The sequence below is a fragment of the Cryptomeria japonica genome, unplaced genomic scaffold (genome assembly GCF_030272615.1).
Source record: "Cryptomeria japonica unplaced genomic scaffold, Sugi_1.0 HiC_scaffold_79, whole genome shotgun sequence".
Taxonomy (NCBI): Eukaryota; Viridiplantae; Streptophyta; class Pinopsida; order Cupressales; family Cupressaceae; genus Cryptomeria; species Cryptomeria japonica.
The window spans coordinates 159,003-176,082 of NW_026728901.1; positions in this window are offsets into that span (position 1 = coordinate 159,003).

Genomic DNA, 17,080 nt, shown 5'->3' on the forward strand with positions numbered 1-17,080 from the left:
ATAGCCCAACTGCATAATTATGTAAGAGGGAAATTTAAATTGTGTAATGATCTGTGAATATCTGGAGCAAAGTTCTAGAAAAGAGAAATTTTTAATAGTGGGACTGATGCTCCATAAAAAATTGGAAGAGTCCTAGGGTAGAAAGGACTAAGGGTTGCACCTTCATGTCTTACAAACTGAGTTGATGCAATCGAGTGTAGTACCCCTACCATAATCGATCTCTAACCTTGGTTTAATCTTGATTAGTTAATCGTAATATGATGTTACAATCAGATGTTTGATTTAACGCATAGCTATTGATGTGGTTCTCACACTAGTTGTATGCAGATTTTCAGTGTTCCTATTTCGTGATGTTAGTATCGGACTAATGATTTCATTAAATTGTATATATGTATGCATGTATGATCTTTGGTTGTAGGAGATTTCAGGTACGAAGTCGCATGAGTGCGAGGTTCGTCGTCACCTGGTTTTGCAGGTTTGAGTGTGCCTTTTTAATCCTTAGAGTTGGATTAGGTGGTCGTAAGACCCTAGTTGACCTTCGTCGTGCTCAAGTGAGCATCGCCAGTCGTCGTCGGTAATCCCTTCTTGCTTGGGTTTGCGAGTCGTCTATTTGGTTGACCTTCTCGGTTTGCGTGCCTGGTGTGTTTGGTTAATTGATTATTTAGTCCTTAGTAATTGTCTTGATTAAATATGCGTTTGTGCATTGATGATTAAAGGATTAGATTAATCTGGTTTCCGTTATGTGATTTTCGTTGATTTTGGGTTGCTCATTTTAAATTGGGAGTGAATTCGATTAAATGACTGTTTTCGAATATTTAATGCATTTTATACATGCTGTTGAAAAGAAAGTTTTAGATTTTATCGCCATAGAGTTAATTGTGTTCTGTTGGCTTATTTGAATTGAAAGATTAAATTTGTTTAAATGAGGAAATCGATTTTTAATTGAAAAAAAAGCAAGTTATATTGTTGATATTGTTGAAAAGAATTAATTTTTGAGTATTATTTTTAAATAAAGTATTTTTATTCCAAAAATGGAATTTTTGGGTCAACTCTTCCATATAACCCAATTTGGGGGAAAATTGAGAGGATGGACATTTTGGTAAAGATTTTGGTTGGGAATGAAAATTGGAGGATTTGGGAGCTGAAGATTGGGGCTCTCCTTCAGCCATGCCAGGATTGCGTATGAAGGTAGGGTTTATCCATACTGTTCTTCCTTCTTGTTGTGAAAATGGTTGCTTGTTGCCTAAATCCAATCTTTTGATTGTTTTCAGATTTAATTTGGGATATGAATTGGAAATGACTGTTCTTGATGAATTTCGGGTGTAAATCTCCCTTGGGTGTTTGTAAAGAATGAAAACCCTTCAAGAAAATGTTATTCCAAACCCAGTTTGTTTCAAACCAAAATTGTTAATCCAAATTTTGAGTTGGGTTGTATTATTGTTTTTAATCCGAACTGTGTTAAAGAAAATTTATATGTTTTTTTTTTTATGAACTATGCGTTCATTTTAGTTCGGACTGTGTTTTAATGGAAATGAAAACATTTATTTTTTTTTTTTATCGAACTGTGTGTGTTCGAAGATGATTTTAATGTTTTGTTATCGAGCTGGGCGAACAAATTTCACTAAACCCGAACTGGGCGTGTGTGCGTGTTTCATTGTGGGTCGGGGTTTGGGAGAGCGGGGAGCGGAGCTCCACCCGCTCCCCTCCCCTTCCCCCGCGCGTCCCCTGCTCGCTCCACCTAGTTTCTTCTTCCCCCGCCTTTCGCTGGTGTTAGGGCCTCCGGCCGCGGCTCACTGCGGTGGCCGCAGGGCGCCGCGGGTCTGCGGGCACCGCAGCAGCGCCGCCGCTTGGGCAATGCCCTACGGCTAGGGTTAGGGCATAGCCCGCCCTCGCCGCTAAGGGTTATAATGCACTTTTCATTTTAAACGAAGTTTTTTAAATGCGTTTTTTTTTTATGTTTTAAATCAGTTTATAAAATGATTTTTTTTAAAGTGTATTTTCTTTTATCATTCAAAAAGAAAAACATATGATATTTTATATCATTTTAATGATAGTTATTTTTATGTTAGGTATAATTAGAATTGTAAGTACGATTAAGGTATTATTGCTTAAAAACATAATAGAGAACAATCTGTTATTGGGAAATCGTTTTAATACGATGGAATTACTATTGATGATGTTAAATGCTATATAAGAACATATAAGTTGAGTAATTGAAAAGTAAGTGATATATTTATCGTGGGTGTTTGAATTTAAACGATATGCCTTGGAAGTGATTATCTCCATTTAGATTCTCTTTCTATATTTTTTATTTTTATTTTCGTAATCCGTATTATGTAACTGGAATTGAAATTATAAATCTGTAGAGATTGATTTTAGACCCGTATGTCTATGATGCTTGTTGGAGATTAAATATCTTATTCTAATTGTTTAATGGTTGTCTGAATTTGATTATTATGAATTTGGTTTAAGAACTCATTATGGCTTAAATTGCCTGTTCAATGCTTGAACCTTAGGAGTTAGAAAACCAAGAACAACTTATCCCCAGTTGAGGTAGATAACTGTAATCTGATTTGGACCTTGTAGAAAACTTGATCGCCTTGTAATGTTTAAATCAATTTGAGGAAATATTGTCTTTTTTGATTATTGTCTTGCGAGTTTAATTTCTGTTTTCGCCTTTAATTATGAAATGGCATGTTTTGCTTTGTTTAGTAGGACCCTGCCGTATGGTTTGACTTGGGGTACCTATTTCAGTCCTCGAATTCCGAGTTGACGGTTGTATGGTGGTAGTGTCGTTTCGATCATATCGTCCTTGTGTGTGAGTCGAATGATGATTGTGGTTGACCGTTGTTGATCGGGTCTCTAGTTAGAGTACCGTCAGCAAGTGATTACCCTTGAGTCGTGTTTGACCAGATGATTGTTTCTCTTCTTGAACTCCGTTCGTCTGACCATGTGTATTCCTTGGTTTTGAGTTCGTTTGAGTATAGTCTAGTGTCATATGGGAAAGTGGCTTTCAATTGGGGGCCGCGCCCAAAGTGGCTGCTGGGTAACCCGTCGAAAGTGAGTCTAATAAGTGATAACCTAAGTAGGTTAGAAAATAATTTATAAATAAGATAATGTGCCTCACACATGGGACGAGTGCTAGCATAGACTCGACATGCTGTGAGAAGGCCTGAAATGGCAAACCACCTTCCTTGTCTTCACGAGAGGATGTGTGGGTCCACATGAGGCTTGGATGGGCCGGAAGCTCGGATTAGGTTGCCAGGGTGAACCAGTGTATGGGACCGGGACCTATGAAGACTTGCCATGGTATCCATACCAGGTTGTGTGATGACACTTGTCCCTACGTTCGCTAGTGTGTTGTCGTCTTGTCCTGTTTGAGTACCTTTGTGAGTCATCCTTTGTCTCTGCCCTTGTGAGTGTCGGTTTCATGTTAGACCCTGGGGTGGTGATGGCTCAGTTTTATAGATGCTCTCTTGGACCTCTTGTATTAGCTTGGATTATGTTCGGCTGGATCTTGTTCTTTTTAAGGATCGTTTATGTATTATTGCCCAATGTGGTCGTTGTATATTGCTTATGTATCGCCTTGATGGCTAGATAGTACTTGGTGTAACCTCTTGTACTCTTAACTTTATTATTTATCAGAGGGGGTCTTGCAGTTGAGCAGACCCGGAGATGTAGCCCTTTAGGGGTGAACTCCGAGATCATTTTGGTGTTATGTGATGTATTCTCTTAGGTTTCCTTTATTCAGCTTATTCATGTATGATTAATTTATGTTGAATGGTTAAGTGGATAATTGGAATTAACTTTAAATGCTTATATTCAATTCTATCTTGAATGCCATGTTGTTCGAATGCATAATTGGTTGAGATGTGATTTGTCGCTAATGCATGTGTGTAGTCGTCCTTTAAATGCAATAAGTTGGAATATGGAATAATGCATCTTAGAGTAATGAATTATACTCAGTTGTCATTAAGGAATTTAAATATGCTTGGAAAGATCTCTTATGTTATGATGAATCCTAGTGTATTATAATGTTAGATGTTAGATGTTTGGGTTGTAATTCTAAATGAAAAGCTTGAATGAGGTTGATGAATGAATCTTAATGGATGAATCTTTGCTGTGATTATATTTCCGTCCTTTGAAAGAAATTATCCTGATTAAGAATTATCTCGTTGTTTAGATAATTAGCTTATGGGATTAATTGTATGAGTTAAGTGAACTATGAAAATTAAGTAATCTCGTTGGGAAACTCTTTAGGAGATTAGTTGATGTCTTCCGCTATGTAATCTGAATCTTTGGTATCATGTTGCATCTGATGTGTTGTATCTTAAAAAAAATAAAAATTTGCACGGTATTCTTGTGTTATTTTGGCCTTTCCCTTCGGGGTTTCCTGGCGGGGCATTACATTTGGTATCAGAGCCCATGTTGCAAACATTGGGATCTCTGGTGTCACGTGTGCCCTCTATTGGTGTGAGGTGTATCGACCTTATGTGTATGCTTGTCCTCCTTTTGCATGTGAGTGATTGAGCAGACCTTGTCGGGTGTGTAACGTGTGTGTTCACACCTTGTTTTCGCCTTCTTGATGTTGGTGTCTAAGTGCTTATATGTGCATTGTTGTTTTTGATGTCTTGGTCTACGATTACTCTTATCTTGAAAGAGAGTCGTATGTACCCTCCATTATTGAGTGTTGTACTCTTTAGACTAATCCATTTGGATTGGTCCGTGCTTGTCTTGAATCTGAAAGTGCGAATTGTGTTTGTTAGAGATTATGATTTAGCTTAATGTTGTCCACTTGAAAGACTAGTATGGCAATTATTGAATGCTTATTTTGTAGAAAATTAAATGATTATCACCATTTCTCTCTCTCTTTCTGGAAATTGAAATGATTAGGATATCTGTAATTATCTTTGATTTGAGTTCCTTATTTGCAAGAGAGAAAAAGGTTGTGACTTCTTGAACCCTTGTATGAGCTTTATGACGCTTATGTTTTTAGATTATTAAAAAGGCTATGGGTTTAAAAATTTATTTGGGTGAATGGGAGAAAAATTGCATGTGTACGTTTAAAGAATTTTCCATGTGTATCTTGTAGGAGTAGCATGATTAAATTCTATGTTAGTAAGGTGCATTGCTATGCGAATAGTTGAATTATGTGAAACTGCTTGATTGGTAGAAGAAGTGTTAAAAGGAGCATGTTATTGTAGCTTCGAGAGAATATTAATGTGTTTTCCGAATGATTGTCTTCTGTGTTTCATTAAACCAGTTTGATTGAAGATTATTTTAGCAAATGCTTCATTGAACTCGCTTTTGGGTATGTGGAATTACCTTAAGGTATTTAGAAAGTGCGAATGGAAAAGCTTGTTTGATGTGCATGCATTAATATGTGTTATTTGGGTAATAGCTCTTTGCTTATCTATGATCGTAATGTGATCTTCTCTAGTAGGTTGCAAATTATGACATGTGTCTATATTGTATTTTTATAAGTGAGTGTTCTTATGAGGTCTTGCATTATCTTTAAGATTGCTTCTCTTGATCTCTGTTTTGTTTGGAAAACTGGAACCTCTTGTTGCAACCATAATTATTGGAAATGTTTTTGTTAAGCTGATTGTCATCCTTATAACGATAGTGAAATGGAAACCGTGTAATTGAAATGATAGGCTTATAGTGAGAAATTTAATATTATAGCATGATCTTGATTGATCTTGTGTCTTCGTAGGAAACAGTTTGATTATCAAACTCTCTTTCCCTTCTCCTTGCCTAATCATGAGATTTTTAGAAATGATATTAAAGAGTGCATTGATTTAAATGGAATGTTTATAAAACATGTGAAATTGTATGTTGCTTTTGGCTTCATAGTGATAGATGAAAGTCTTAAGCTTTAGGAATGAATTTGCTTAGCTAGTAATTTAATTATGAATGCTTAGTGAGATTTGAGAAAGCTATAGGAATGATGTTAATTCCTTATATAATTGTGAATTGTTAATGAATTCAGTACTTGTATCTAGCGTAAACTTGATTCAGTTATTTTTATATAGAAAGCATAATTGAAATCTTCCTTGTATAGATGTTAGCGTACTGAAAAGTACTCCCCGTAAATGTGACTAAACCAGTACTGGTGTAATTGTGTGTATAGTAAGAAACCAGTGCGTATTCTATGTGCCCATGGTTTGGTGAAGTAATCAACCATGGAGGATATGTTGCTTATGAGTATGGGAAACCATACTGTTTATGTGATGTTGCTTATTTGTTTCCCTGCTGAGTACCAAACCTCGGGTTGTGGGTAACTCAGTATGTTAAGGGGTAGTATTCGAAGCGACCGTTCCTTGAATAGTATGGATTGGCGTACGAGTAACGTCGGCGCGAAGCGACTTTAGCTTCTCTACTTCGAGGAATGATATAGTTGTACTACTAAACTATATCAAGGTGTACTCAATACTTTCCCTTTGATGAACCTATTTATAGGTTTATGTGTGTCAGCCTATTCCTCTTCCTTATTTGAGCAGTTTGGATGGTGATTCTTGTGTATAGTGATGGTATGATTTGGAGGATCCTTTGCCTTGTCTTCATGAAAGGTAGGTTTATTCACATGTGCTGCCAGTTTGTATGTGATGGTGGGCATGTGGGTGGACCATAGTCATGTATACCTCTGACTTACGGCGAGTATCCTTCTAGATACGTCGCTATGCGGGATGTGACCTGCACGTGCTTTCTCCGCGAGGTGCACTACCATGCGGGATACATCCATTGTGTGTTTTCTCCACTTGGGGTATGGCCATGCCATGTGACGACGTGATGCGGGGTGATGTCGAGGTGCACACCGCCATGCCATGTGGATAGTGTGACTATGTCGCACCACATGATGAGCTACTGCAATAGCTAGTCAGTTGTTCCTTCCTTCCTCGTTGGTGGCTAGATGTTAGTCACATTGATGTTATGTGCAATTGTGATACTCTTTATATTTCTTTGGGGATCAGCAATTTATTTTACCTTGACTTTGAAGGTTTGGCCACGATCTTGTGATCTTTTGCACTTTGATTTGGTGTTGAAATTCTGGATTATTTTCTTACCTTATTGTTGGAATTGATGATTTATTATCTTTATTCTTCTGTGCGTTGGTGGCTAAACTGGTTTGTCATTATTGTTTTCGGATGCTGGTCTTGTGTCGAAATGTGAAATTCCTCTCCAAGGACGTATGATACGGAATTGGTAGAGTGTGTGCGAGGAAGTTGTTGTAGGGAACCTTGAGGATGGGGGTATGTGAGGCTGTGATGCAGCTAGTATCCACTACCTACCTATGTGTGGTGACTATCTCTTGGAGGCTAAACACCTTACACAACAAGGGATATTCACAAAGGTTTTGTATGGAAGGTAGCACCGCTATGGTGTGCCTAGCACCATCAAGCCCTTGAGTGAGATATTGGATATTTATGATCTTATTGTTGTTCTGAGATCAGGCATAGAGATGTTGATCGTGCATGTTATCTTTGACCGAGCATTAGACATGCTCACATGTGGCCTTTTCTGTTATGCATTCCAGTTATGTGGATGGTTATTATTTGTATCATGGAGTAAATTGTGTTAGCTTGTCACTATGTTATGGGACATAGTCTTTGGAAAGGTTTTCTTATGCCTGGCAAGTGTAATCAATTGAGTTATTTTGTTGCTCTTATTTCATGAAAGCTAGTTTGGCTGTAGAAATTGATATTTTGAGCTAGTTCTATGTTATTAAATTTTATGAGAAAGATGGATTGGTAAAGGAAATTGATCATGATGGCATGTCTTCTTGTCATTTTTGGGTCGATGATTATGGTAATTGTTGTTTACCTCTTTGTAATGCTTTAATTTGGTGTTATGAAAGGAAGAAATTTCTTGTTTCTCTACTATGATTGTGGATAATTCCTAGAATATTTTAAGGAATGTATGGTTTTAGATGTATCTTGCCAATGGATAATGGCCTTTGTAAAGGATTTTGCAATAATATTTCATTTGATTATGGAAAGATTTCTATGTGCAATTTGATCTTTGTTGAATGAGTTTCAGGGCTGATGCGTACGACATGTTCTTCATCTAGCCTTACGACTTCCAGGAGTAAGTCGGAACCTAGGGGGGGAGAATGTAGTACCCCTACCGTAATCGATCTCTAACCTTGGTTTAATCTTGATTAGTTAATCGTAATATGATGTTACAATCAGATGTTTGATTTAACGCATAGCTATTGATGTGGTTCTCACACTAGTTGTATGCAGATTTTCAGTGTTCCTATTTCGTGATGTTAGTATCGGACTAATGATTTCATTAAATTGTATATATGTATGCATGTATGATCTTTGGATGCAGGAGATTTCAGGTACGAAGTCGCATGAGTGCGAGGTTCGTCGTCACCTGGTTTTGCAGGTTTGAGTGTGCCTTTTTAATCCTTAGAGTTGGATTAGGTGGTCGTAAGACCCTAGTTGACCTTCGTCGTGCTCAAGTGAGCATCGCCAGTCATCGTCGGTAATCCCTTCTTGCTTGGGTTTGCGAGTCGTCTGTTTGGTTGACCTTCTCGGTTTGCGTGCCTGGTGTGTTTGGTTAATTGATTATTTAGTCCTTAGTAATTGTCTTGATTAAATATGCGTTTGTGCATTGATGATTAAAGGATTAGATTAATCTGGTTTCCGTTATGTGATTTTCGTTGATTTTGGGTTGCTCATTTTAAATTGGGAGTGAATTCGATTAAATGACTATTTTCGAATATTTAATGCATTTTATATATGCTGTTGAAAAGAAAGTTTTAGATTTTATCACCATAGAGTTAATTGTGTTCTGTTGGCTTATTTGAATTGAAAGATTAAATTTGTTTAAATGAGGAAATCTATTTTTAATTGAAAAAAAAGCAAGTTATATTGTTGATATTGTTGAAAAGAATTAATTTTTGAGTATTATTTTTAAATAAAGTATTTTTATTCCAAAAATGGAATTTTTGGGTCAACTCTTCCATATAACCCAATTTGGGGGAAAATTGACAGGATGGACATTTTGGTAAAGATTTTGGTTGGGAATGAAAATTGGAGGATTTAGGAGCTGAAGATTGGGGCTCTCCTTCAGCCATGCCAGGATTGCGTATGAAGGTAGGGTTTATCCAAACTGTTCTTCCTTCTTGTTGTGAAAATGGTTGCTTGTTGCCTAAATCCAATCTTTTGATTGTTTTCAGATTTAATTTGGGATATGAATTGGAAATGACTGTTCTTGATGAGTTTCGGGTGTAAATCTCCCTTGGGTGTTTGTAAAGAATGAAAACCCTTCAAGAAAATGTTATTCCAAACCTAGTTTGTTTCAAACCGAAATTGTTAATCCAAATTTTGAGTTGGGTTGTATTGTTGTTTTTAATCCGAACTGTGTTAAAGAAAATTTATATGTTTTTTTTTTATGAACTGTGCGTTCATTTTAGTTCGGACTGTGTTTTAATGGAAATGAAAACATTTATTTATTTTTTTTATCGAACTGTGTGTGTTTGAAGATGATTTTAATGTTTTGTTATCGAGCTGGGCGAACAAATTTCACTTAACCCGAACTGGGCGTGTGCGCGTGTTTCATTGTGGGTCGGGGTTTGGGAGAGCGGGGAGCGGAGCTCCACCCACTCCCCTCAGCTTCCCCTGCGCGTCCCCCGCTCGCTCCACCTGGTTTCTTCCTCCCCCGCCTTTCGCTGGTGTTAGGGCCTCCAGCCGTAGGGCCGTGGTTGCCGCAGGACGCCGCGGGCCTGCGGGCACCGCAGCGGCGCCGCCGCTTGGGCAATGCCTTGCAGCTAGGGTTAGGGCATAGCCCGCCCTCGCCGCTAAGGGTTATAATGCACTTTTCGTTTTAAACGAAGTTTTTTAAATGCGTTTTTTTTTTATGTTTTAAATCAGTTTATAAAATGATTTTTTTTAAAGTGTATTTTCTTTTATCATTCAAAAAGAAAAACATATGATATTTTATATCATTTTAATGATAGTTATTTTTATGTTAGGTATAATTAGAATTGTAAGTACGATTAAGGTATTATTGCTTAAAAACATAATAGAGAACAATCTGTTATTGGGAAATCATTTTAATACGATGGAATTACTATTGATGATGTTAAATGCTATATAAGAACATATAAGTTGAGTAATTGAAAAGTAAGTGATATATTTATCGTGGGTGTTTGAATTTAAACGATATGCCTTGGAAGTGATTATCTCCATTTAGATTCTCTTTCTATATATATTTTTTTTATTTTCGTAATCCGTATTATGTAACTGGAATTGAAATTATAAATCTGTAGAGATTGATTTTAGACCCGTATGTCTATGATGCTTGTTGGAGATTAAATATCTTATTCTAATTGTTTAATGGTTGTCTGAATTTGATTATTATGAATTTGGTTTAAGAACTCATTATGGCTTAAATTGCCTGTTCAATGCTTGAACCTTAGGAGTTAGAAAACCAAGAACAACTTATCCCCAGTTGAGGTAGATAACTATAATCTGATTTGGACCTTGTAGAAAACTTGATCGCCTTGTAATGTTTAAATCAATTTGAGGAAATATTGTCTTTTCTGATTATTGTCTTGCAAGTTTAATTTCCGTTTTCGCCTTTAATTATGAAATGGCATGTTTTGCTTTGTTTAGTAGGACCCTATCGTATGGTTTGACTTGGGGTACCTGTTTCAGTCCTCGAATTCCGAGTTGACGGTTGTATGGTGGTAGTGTCATTTCAATCATATCCTCCTTGTGTGTGAGTCGAATGATGATTGTGGTTGACCGTTGTTGATCGGGTCTCTAGTTAGAGTACCGTCAGCAAGTGATTACCCTTGAGTCATGTTTGACCAGATGATTGTTTCTCTTCTTGAACTCCGTTCGTCTGACCATGTGTATTCCTTGGTTTTGAGTTCGTTTGAGTATAGTCTAGTGTCATATGGGAAAGTGGCTTTCGATTGGGGGCCGCGCCCAAAGTGGCTGTTGGGTAACCCGTCGAAAGTGAGTCTAATAAGTGATAACCTAAGTAGGTTAGAAAATAATTTATAAATAAGATAATGTGCCTCACACATGGGACGAGTGCTAGCATAGACTCGACATGCTGTGAGAAGGCCTGAAATGGCAAACCACCTTCCTTGTCTTCACGAGAGGATGTGTGGGTCCACATGAGGCTTGGATGGGCCGGAAGCTCGGATTAGGTTGCCAGGGTGACCCAGTGTATGGGACCGCGACCTATGAAGACTTGCCATGGTATCCATACCAGGTTGTGTGATGACACTTGTCCCTACGTTCGCTAGTGTGTTGTCGTCTTGTCTTGTTTGAGTACCTTTGTGAGTCGTCCTTTGTCTCTGCCCTTGTGAGTGTCGGTTTCATGTTAGACCCTGGGGTGGTGATGGCTCAGTTTTATAGATGCTCTCTTGGACCTCTTGTATTAGCTTGGATTATGTTCGGCTGGATCCTGTTCTTTTTAAGGATCGTTTATGTATTATTGCCCGATGTGGTCGTTGTATATTGCTTATGTATCGCCTTGATGGCTGGATAGTACTTGGTGTAACCTCTTGTACTCTTAACTTTATTATTTATCAGAGGGGGTCTTGCAGTTGAGCAGACCCGGAGATGTAGCCCTTTAGGGGTGAACTCCGAGATCATTTTGGTGTTACGTGATGTATTCTCTTAGGTTTCCTTTATTCATCTTATTCATGTATGATTAATTTATGTTGAATGGTTCAGTGGATAATTGGAATTAACTTTAAATGCTTATATTCAATTCTATCTTGAATGCCATGTTGTTCGAATGCATAATTGGTTGAGATGCGATTTGTCGCTAATGCATGTGTGTAATCGTCCTTTAAATGCAATAAGTTGGAATATGGAATAATGCATCTTAGAGTAATGAATTATACTCAGTTGTCGTTAAGGAATTTAAATATGCTTGGAAAGATGTCTTATGTTATGATGAATCCTAGTGTATTAGAATGTTAGATGTTAGATGTTTGGGTTGTAATTCTAAATGAAAAGCTTGAATGAGGTTGATGAATGAATCTTAATGGATGAATCTTTGCTGTGATTATATTTCCGTCCTTTGAAAGAAATTATCCTGATTAAGAATTATCTCGTTGTTTAGATAATTAGCTTATGGGATTAATTGTATGAGTTAAGTGAACTATGAAAATTAAGTAATCTCGTTGGGAAACTCTTTAGGAGATTAGTTGATGTCTTCCGCTATGTAATCTGAATCTTTGGTATCATGATGCATCTTATGTGTTGTATCTTAAAAAAAAAAAAAAATTGCACGGTATTCTTGTGTTATTTTGGCTTATCCCTTCGGGGTTTCCTGGCGGGGCATTACATCGAGCCTCCTCTTTTTTTCTTATAATTGTGTATGGATTGTTTTGCATTTTGGATTTTTTCTTGAAGGAGAATGTTGCTTGAATGTAAAGGTCGTTTAAAGACTCAACTCTGGATATAGTTGTAAATGTTAGTCTTTGCCTTTCTTAATTTAATTTTATTTTATGTATTTATTATATAAATTATAATAAAAAATTAAATTACACTTCTATTGCTACAATAAAAAGTTAAAAAGATAACATATACCATACATACTCCAATAAAAAACATATATATATATATAATACAATGAATATAAAGGTTAATAAACTATTTTTGGCAATATGTATTTAAATTAGTTAAAATTAACTTGTTCAAAATAAATAATATAAAATATAATCAGTAATAAACCTACAAAAATTAAACACAAAATATTAAATTCTTATATTCAAGACAAATTTTTGTTACAATAGAATTACAACAATTATTAATATTGTTTTAGAATAATCAATATTATCTTATTATATTGTCTTATATTATTTTAATTGATATTCTTATGTTATTGTGATTAGAAATAATATATTATTATATTATAATTAATATCACATTTTATTATACTATCTTATATTATTATTAGGCTTTTATAGTTTTTATGTTATAATTCTAAAAGTTAAAGTAACTTATTCTTAAATAACATTTTAATTTATCAATTTATAAATTTTTAAGATTAAGAATATCTTACTCTTATCAAAGTATCTAAATATCTTTAATAAATAATTTTTCCTTTAAAATTTTTAATATTTACAATCTCATATTCTCATAAAATTAATGCAAAGCTAATTAAGACTACTAAATTACAATTCAAATTAATAAGGTGTTTAATTTTAAATTTATATAAATACTTCTAACATCTTTTAAAGTTGAAATGAAGACACTAATTAAGACTATTAAATTACAATTCAAATTATTAAAGTATTTAATTCTAGATTTATAAATAGTTCTAACATATTTTAAAGTTAAAATGAAGAATTTTTTTAAATCTATAATATCATTTGATCAATTTTTGTCCAATTGGTCTATGTAAAATTTGAGATAAAATAAAATAATATAACAAGTCAAATGATCCACAATTTAATAAAAGGTATTTTTTCAAGAGACTCGTATTAGAAAATAATAGATCATATTAAATGATCCACAATTGACGTTAAATTTTCTGTTTCCAAAAAACTATCATATTCTTCTTTACTAAAATTGTTGAACAGCCTCAAAATTTCAATAAACAATTTTTGTCCCCAACAAGTTATTTTTTAATCTGAGATGCAAAGTTTTTATATAAAAGGTGGGACTAGTTCCCATTTAACATTTTTTTCTGGCAATATTGTCAATAGAAATTAATTTTCACCATAGAAGTTTCTTTGAACAAATCAAAACATAAAGCAGTTCCATTTCCAAAATACTCTACGCAAGCATGATAATTTGTTTAATCAAAATATTAAATCCATTATAATTGAAGGAAATCTTTACAATGAGAGAGGCATACCAAAAATTTCATTAACATTTTACAAACACAAGTGAGGCCATCACCCAAATGGTTTCAGTATTGAAGGAAGAGAAAATCTCAACCAATCAAATATTTAATGTGGCTAGTTATAGTGATGAAATTTGTCCTCGATCTATTAATTCTCATTTTGTATTGTTCCTTGTTAACTTTCCTATTTACATATATAATAGTAAAACATTATAAATAATCCTGTCCATGAACTTAACTGGTAAATTTTAAAATATGAAGTAACTTTTAAACCATTGACGGTGTTAAATTTTGATTAATAATCAAGCAGCTTCACTGCACCCTTTGGATAGACCAGGCTGACCCAAATGATTGTATGCTAAAAATATTGGTTACACAGCCTTTCAAATATTGTACTTGTGTAGCTTATTGTAAATGAAAACAGTTAAAGAAAGATGACAACAAACCCTAATCAAGAGATATTCACATGCAACAAAAACATGTAGCCATATGAACATGAACATAAACTGCACACTGTGTAAGTTGTAACCATTTGACTCTGTTTGTTTGTCAAATGGCAGCCTGCCTAAATTATAGTTGTTTACAATCAACATGAAACCCTCTCAGCTCTAAATGCTCAACTGTCCCACACCTTTTTCCTATATCACAACTTTTTAGTCTTTTTGAATGTTTTTATTTTATAAATATATTGCTTTCAAAACACTTGTGTACAACTCAAGTACTTGCATTATATTTTTCCTTTATATATGTGGTACATAAATCTTGTGTCATTGCATGCAGTGGCCATGTTTGTGCCTTTAAAAAAATGAAAATGATGAATACTTGTATTATATTTTTCCTTTTTATTTTGTAAATAGATTGTTTTCAAAACACTTGTGTAAAACTCAAGTATTGCATTATATTTTTCCTTTATATATGTGGTACATAAATCTTGTGTCATTGCATCCAGTGGCCATGTTTGTGCCTTTACAAAAATGAAAATGATGAGAAAAGATGAAAAACCAGAATTGGATACTATATTTCAAGAGGCTTTGCCCCCAATGTTCTAGATCCATTGCAGCACCACAATCATCCAGTTATACCATCAACATGGCCTGCAAAAGAAGTTGTGATCTACTATGTGAGAAGAACAATAATATTGATACGGAACGAGGTTGTCAAGGGAGAATTGGATACTAGCATTTTTCCCTACTAATTCAGCATGAAAGAATACATAAAGAAACCCTAACTTACATGATAGTCTAGAACAAGAACAAATCATTTGAAAATAAAACAAAAGTATCTATCAACAAACCACAAAAAGGCAATGTGTTTTCTTACATCCTCATGCACAAAATTTACTTTAGGGGCACACCCAAGTGATATATCTACATTCATATGGGTTAACAATTTGGTCCTCCAAAACATAAAAATTAGTGAGATTAGGACAAGTGACTTACCTCAAGATTATGCACAAATTGTGCCCTTCTATCAACGATGCCGATTAAAATGAGCAGAGTTTGCAGTAAATTTTTAGAAACCCTACCATAGCAAGAGACCAACCAAAACCCATATCTGTTCAATCGTTGCTTCAATCGATTCAAGTGAAAAGTGGATGTAAAATTTATTAGGATTTTAGGGCCAAACTCCCTTTTTTTCTTGACCTTATCCTCCTCTATCTTTGTATCCTTAACCTCTTCAAAGTTTCTATTTGAAAACACAGAATTTTAAATAGAATATTGGCACAAAATAGAAAACTGTATATTGATATTACTTCACACAAAGATAAGTACATTGCTTCAATTTATAGACTTGAATGGAAAGATCTGGAAACAAAGAGAAGTTTCCAACAACTCTAGAAAATTCTTATCTACAACTAAATTAGAAAGTTTCTCAACTCTTAAGATAGACATTATCTCCAACACCCCCATAATGTTTATCTAGAGAGGATAGGTAAAAAAACTAAATTATTAGATAGCAACTTCCTTAAGGTGTAACAAGCTTCTGATTTTGACAAACTTTACACTAGGCAATGCTTTTGTAAATATATCAGCAATTTGATCTTCACTTCCACAAAACTGTAGCTCCACCACTTCATTTTCGATCAAGTCACTAACAAAATGATGATGAACTTCTATATGCTTAGACCTGGCGTGATATACTGGATTTTTGGCAAGTTTGTTAGTACTTTGATTATCACAAAATATAATAGCTGGAAAATCTTGCCGATGATGTGTTTCTTCAAGTAGTTTCCTAAGCCATAAAGCTTCCTGAGATGCTTTTGATGAGCCAATATAATTCTGCCTTTGTAGATGATAATGACACTATTGATTGTTTCTTGTTGCTCCAAGAAATTGGTCATAATTCAAATTGAAAGATGTAGCCTAAGGTTGACTTTCTATCATCAATATCACCTGCATAGTCAGAATCTGTATATCCAACCAGAGTGGGTTCTCCTCCATACTTGTATTAAATGCCAAGCTTATAAGTACCTTTAATGTATTTTAATATTCTTTTAGCTGCTTTCCAATGCTCAATGTGTGGATCTGTCATGTACCTGGATACAATCCCAACTGCATATGCAATATCGGGCCTAGTTATTGCAAGATACAAGAGACTTCCGACAAGTTGTCTATACAATTTGCCATCCACCTTCTTTTGTGTAGAGTTAGTATTTAACTTTAATCCCACTTTACATGGTGTATTAGATGGTTTACAATCACTCATATTAAACTTTCTTAATATATCGAATGCATATTTAGTTTGTGAAAGCATGATCCTTCCTTCTTCTTGCCAAATTTGTGTGCCCAGAAAATAATGCATTAATGATCTGTTATTTCAAAAACTTCTTTGATATGATCTTTGGTATCTTTAATACATTGTATGTGATCATCTATAATAATTAAATCATCCACATAGAGTACAATAATAACAATTTTACCATCATTTTTCTTTACATACACATCTAGATCAGCTTTGCTTCTTGTAAATCTTGCTTTCATAAAGTATTCATTTATTTTGGAGGACCATGCTCATGGAGCTTGTTTAAGACCATATAGAGATTTTTCAATCTACACACTAGATGTTCTTTACCAACTTTAACAAATCCTAGTGGTTGTTGCATATAGATTTCTTCTTTTAAATCACCATTTAAAAATGCACTTTTTACATCCGATTGAAAAATTTTCCATCCAAATTTTGCAGCTAGAGAAACTATTGTACGAATGGAAGTCATCTTAGCAATTGTAGCAAAGGTTTCAGTGTAATCAAT